Raw genomic sequence first — 6,000 nt, forward strand, 5'->3', positions numbered from 1 at the left:
GTGTGAATCTGACTCAGGTGGGGGGGGGGGGGGGGGAATACTGAAACAGGAGCTGTGCCTGGTGCTCCCGGTGTGAATCTGACTCAGGTGGGGGGGTGAATACTGAAACAGGAGCTGTGCATGGTGCTCCCGGTGTGAATCTGACTCAGGTGGGGGTGAATACTGAAACAGGAGCTGTACCTGGTGCTCCCGGTGTGAATCTGACTCAGGTGGGGGTGAATACTGAAACAGGAGCTGTGCATGGTGCTCCCGGTGTGAATCTGACTCAGGTGGGGGGGGGGGGTATACTGAAACAGGAGCTGTGCATGGTGCTCCCGGTGTGAATCTGACTCAGGTGTGGGTGGGGGGGGGGGTATACTGAAACAGGAGCTGTGCCTGGTGCTCCCGGTGTGAATCTGACTCAGGTGGGGGGGGTATACTGAAACAGGAGCTGTGCATGGTGCTCCCGGTGTGAATCTGACTCAGGTGGGGGGGGGGGTATACTGAAACAGGAGCTGTGCATGGTGCTCCCGGTGTGAATCTGACTCAGGTGGGGGTGAATACTGAAACAGGAGCTGTGCATGGTGCTCCCGGTGTGAATCTGACTCAGGTGGGGGGGGGGTGAATACTGAAACAGGAGCTGTGCATGGTGCTCCCGGTGTGAATCTGACTCAGGTGGGGGGGGGGTGAATACTGAAACAGGAGCTGTGCCTGGTGCTCCCGGTGTGAATCTGACTCAGGTGGGGGGGGGGGTATACTGAAACAGGAGCTGTGCATGGTGCTCCCGGTGTGAATCTGACTCAGGTGGGGGGGTGTGAATACTGAAACAGGAGCTGTGCATGGTGCTCCCGGTGTGAATCTGACTCAGGTGGGGGGGGGTGAATACTGAAACAGGAGCTGTGCATGGTGCTCCCGGTGTGAATCTGACTCAGGTGGGGGGGGGGGTGAATACTGAAACAGGAGCTGTGCATGGTGCTCCCGGTGTGAATCTGACTCAGGTGTGGGTGGGGGGGGGGGTGAATACTGAAACAGGAGCTGTGCATGGTGCTCCCGGTGTGAATCTGACTCAGGTGTGGGTGGGGGGGTTGGGTGAATACTGAAACAGGAGCTGTGCATGGTGCTCCCGGTGTGAATCTGACTCAGGTGTGGGTGGGGGGGGGGGAATACTGAAACAGGAGCTGTGCATGGTGCTCCCGGTGTGAATCTGACTCAGGTGTGGGTGGGGGGGGGGGGGAATACTGAAACAGGAGCTGTGCATGGTGCTCCCGGTGTGAATCTGACTCAGGTGGGGGGGGTGAATACTGAAACAGGAGCTGTGCCTGGTGCTCCCGGTGTGAATCTGACTCAGGTGGGGGGGGAGTGAATACTGAAACAGGAGCTGTGCATGGTGCTCCCGGTGTGAATCTGACTCAGGTGGGGGGGGAATACTGAAACAGGAGCTGTGCATGGTGCTCCCGGTGTGAATCTGACTCAGGTGGGGGGGGGAATACTGAAACAGGAGCTGTGCATGGTGCTCCCGGTGTGAATCTGACTCAGGTGGGGGGGGGGAATACTGAAACAGGAGCTGTGCCTGGTGCTCCCGGTGTGAATCTGACTCAGGTGGGGGGGGTGAATACTGAAACAGGAGCTGTGCATGGTGCTCCCGGTGTGAATCTGACTCAGGTGGGGGGGGAGTGAATACTGAAACAGGAGCTGTGCATGGTGCTCCCGGTGTGAATCTGACTCAGGTGGGGGGGGAATACTGAAACAGGAGCTGTGCATGGTGCTCCCGGTGTGAATCTGACTCAGGTGGGGGGGGGGGGGAATACTGAAACAGGAGCTGTGCATGGTGCTGCCGGTAAACCAATGCAGAAATAAGTTGGAAAAATCGGAGACTGCAGTTCTCTCTAGCCTGGTCTCCTATTCGACCTGATTATTTATCATCTGCTGATTCAAACACTTCTGCACTTGTGTCACTTTATACAACCAATCTGTGTATATAAGCTAACTGATGTATTTATTGGATTTTTATCTTGTGTATTTGTGCTGCATCGGATTCAGAGTAAACAATTATTTTGTTACTCTTTGCACTGGTACACTGGAAATTGCATTAAACAGTTTTGAAGGTTGTGCAAGGATGGACGGGGGCAGCCCACACATTCCAGTGTGAATGTAGCATGTCCACCTTGGTCAGCGGAATAGCACTGTAAAGGGGGGGGGGGGGTTGAAAAGGTGGTGAATACAGGGAAGTGTTATACTTGAATGCACACAGTCCACGGAATAAGGTTGGTGAACTTGCGGCAGAGTTACAGATTGGCACATTGTGGACGTCACTGAGCTGTGGCTGAAAACGGGAGCTTAACACCCAAGGATACACGTTATATCGAAAGGTGTGGCAGGGAGGCAGAGAGGATGGGGTGGCTCTGTTGTTTTAAAACATGAAATCAGATCCTCAGAGGTGACATAGGATTGGAATATGCAGAATCAGAATTGTTGGTTATGGGACTACAAGGGTAAAAAGACCCTTATGGGAGCTGTACACAGACCTCCGGACAGTATTAAGGATGTGGTCCACAAATTACCACAGGTAATAGAAAATGCACATCAAAGGGGTAATGTTGCGATTGTCATGGGGATTTCAATATGCAAGTAGATGGAAAATCAGGTTGGTGCTGGGTCCTAAGGGGGGGATCTGTAGAATGCCTACAAGTTTACTTTTTAGAGCAGCTTGTGGTTGAGCCCACCAGGGGATCAGCTATTTTGGATTAACTGTTGGGCAACGTACCGAAATCAATTAGAGAGTTTAAGATAAAGGAAGTGATCACAATATGATAGAATTCACCCTGTGATTTGAGAGAGAGGCCAAAATCAGATATGTAGGTATTGCATTTGAGGTAAAGGGAATTACAGTGGTATGAGAGGAGCTGTACAAAATTGATTGGTATGCAGGGATGATGGTAGAGCAGTAATAGCTGGAGTTTCTGGGAACAATTCGAAAGCCACAGGGTAGATTCCCAAAGACGAAGTAGTGTTCTAAAGGCAGATGTTGCAACTGCGGCTGACGAGAAGCCAAAGAGAGGGCAGATATAGTGAAAATTAGTGGGAAGTTAGAGGATTGGAAAGCTTTTAAAAATGCAACAGAAGGCAACTTAAAAAGTCATAAAAGAAAGAAAAGATGGAATATGAAGGTAAGCTGGCCAATTATATCAAAAAGTTCTAGAGGTATAAGGTGTAAAAGGGAGACAGAGTAGATGTTGGACTGCTGGAAAATGATGTTGACACCTATTAATGGAGAACAAGGAAATGACAGACAAACTGAATAAGCATTTTGCATCAGTTTTCATTGTGGAATACACTAGCAATATGCTGGAAGCTTGCGAGTGGCAGGGCAAAATTGAGGGAAGTTGTGATTACTAGGGAGAAAGTTCTTGAGAAACTGAAAGTACTGAAGGTAGATAAATCACCTGGAACAGATGGTGTACAATCCAGAGTTCTGAAAGGTGGCTTAAAAGAATATGGAGGGATTAGTAATAATCTTTCAAGAAGCAATAGATTCTGGGATGTTTCTAGAAGACTGGAAAAATTGCACGTCACTCCAAGAAGGGAGAGAGGCAGAGAAAGGAAATTGCAGGTCGGTTAGTCTGACGCCCGTGGTTGAGATGGGTGTCAGAGTTGATTGTTAAGGTTATGGTTTTGGGGTATTTGGAGGGCACATGATAAAGTATGTCAAAGTCAGGATAGCTTCGTTAAGGGAAAATCTTGTCTGACAAATCTGTTGGGAATTCTTTGAAAATAATGAATGGGGGTAGACCATGGAGAATCTCTGTACTTGGATTTTCAGAAGGTTTTTGGCAAGGTGCCTCACATGAGGCAGCTGAACAATGTTAATATTGCATGAAAGATACTGGCATGGATAAAGCATTGGCAGGAGGGAGTATTTTCTGATTGCCTGCCAGTGACTAGTACTGCTCCACACAAGGATCACTGTTGGGACTTGGCTTTTTGCGTTAAATGTCAGTGATTTGGATGACGGAACTGATAGCTTTGCAGGCCAAGTTTGCAGACAATCTGCAGGTGGGAGGAGGGGCTGGTAGTGTTGGGGAAGCAGAGGTGGCAGAAAGATTTAGCCAGATTAGGAGAATGGACGAAGAAGTGGCAAATGGAGTACAGTGTTGGGAAGTGTACAGTCACGCACTTTGGTAGAAGAAATAAAAGTGCAGGCCTATTTTTGAAATGGAGAGAAAATTTAAAAATCTGAGGTGCAAATGGACTGAAGGTTAATTTGCAGGTTGAGTCTCTGGTAAGCAAGGCAAATGTAATCTCACCATTCATTTTGAGAGGACAATAATGTAAAAGCAAGGATGTAACGTTGAGGATTTATAAGGCGCTGGTAAAGCCTCACGGAGTACAGTGAGCAGTTTTAGGCCCTTTTGCTAAGAAGGGATGTGCTGACATCGGAGATGATTCAAAGGACGTTCACAAAAATGATTCCAGGATTATCATGAGGAATGTTTGATGGCTCAGGGCCTGTACTCACTGGAATTCAGAAGATTGAGGGGGGATCTCTTGAAACAAATCAAATGCTGAAAGGCTTTGATAGAGTGGATGTGGAGAAGGTGTTTCCTATGGTTGGAGACTCTAAGACCAGAGGACACAGCCTCAGAATGGAGGGACATTCACAGAATGGAGATGAGGTCATTTCTTTAGTCCAAGAGAGTGGTGAATCTGTGAAATCTTGCCACAGGTGGCTGTGGAGGCCAAGTCTTTATGTATATTTAAGGCAAAGGTTGATAGATTCTTGATTAGTCAGGGCATGAAAGGATATGGGGGAGAAGGCAGGAGAGGGGAAATGGATCTGTCATGATGAAATGAGCAGAATTGATGGACCAAATGGCCTAATTTCTGCTCCTATAATGACCTAATTCTGGTCTTACAGTCTCACAAGCGACAACAACAACAAAACGAGCCTGGTTCCTCCTCCCCACTCACACACAAGCCAGCCACCCTTCCACTCACATGCAAATCCCAGCGCATGCCACCTTCGGGCCTCCAGTTTTCAGGCTCGCAAATATTGTGTCTCCAAATTCCAGATACACCGACGACAGAGCTGACACAATGAGACCTGGACTTCTGGCTTCATCCTTTGGTGTGAACTCCAGGACTCTCCAGTCACTGGAATTTGAACTTCAGGATCAAACTCCGGACTTGCATCGACCTCCCCCTGGGATTTGCCAAGCTGGGAGAGGCTTATTGACCTGGGGGGTGAGGGCTGGTCACCAGCTCGCGTTCCACGGGGCCTGCTGACCTTGGTCATTGACTACAGCGGATGCTGGCCTCCATCCTCAGTGACCTGACCCCTTGAAGCGCTACCTACTGCAGAGTGCTCAAACCCGCAGTCTCCTTCCTGCCCCTCGCTTCTTCCCCCCCCTCACCATGCTTCTTCAACCCTAACCAACCACAAACACCACATACTACACCCCAAATGCCCCACACTGCCCCCAAACCCCACACACAGACCATCAAGCCACCCTACGAACAAAAAAATAAATTTAAACCACAACTTCGACAGACATCACACATCGGTGCCACCTCGCCCAGCATCTACAACCGGCCTGGAATGTCAGTTTACACCCTTCCTCTCCCTGCAGACCCTCAGGATCGCCCCACAATAGTCCAACATGATCTCTTCCCCAACACCGTTGTCTCTCTGGTTTTCTCTCCCTCTGTCCCTGTCTCGCTGCTGCAGGGAGGTGGAACAGTCTATTTCCACCACGCCCCACCCCTGTGTGACTCCCCTCCATGGCCACGTCCCCCTTGTGGGACCTCACTTTTACAAGGAGATGTGGATCATGAGGGGGAGTTTGTGTCAGGTATAAACTTCTGAGTCGTGGCCTTGTCACCTGCACACTTACCGTTAGTTCATTTTTCACCTCCATCCCGTCTCTTCACAGAGTCTCACACCGTCCTGTCTTATACTCCCGGGGTCAGACACAGAGTGAATCTCCCTCCACACCGTCCCATCACACACTCCCGGGGTCAGAC

Source organism: Hypanus sabinus, unplaced genomic scaffold (assembly GCF_030144855.1).
Source record: "Hypanus sabinus isolate sHypSab1 unplaced genomic scaffold, sHypSab1.hap1 scaffold_1648, whole genome shotgun sequence".
NCBI lineage: Eukaryota > Metazoa > Chordata > Chondrichthyes > Myliobatiformes > Dasyatidae > Hypanus > Hypanus sabinus.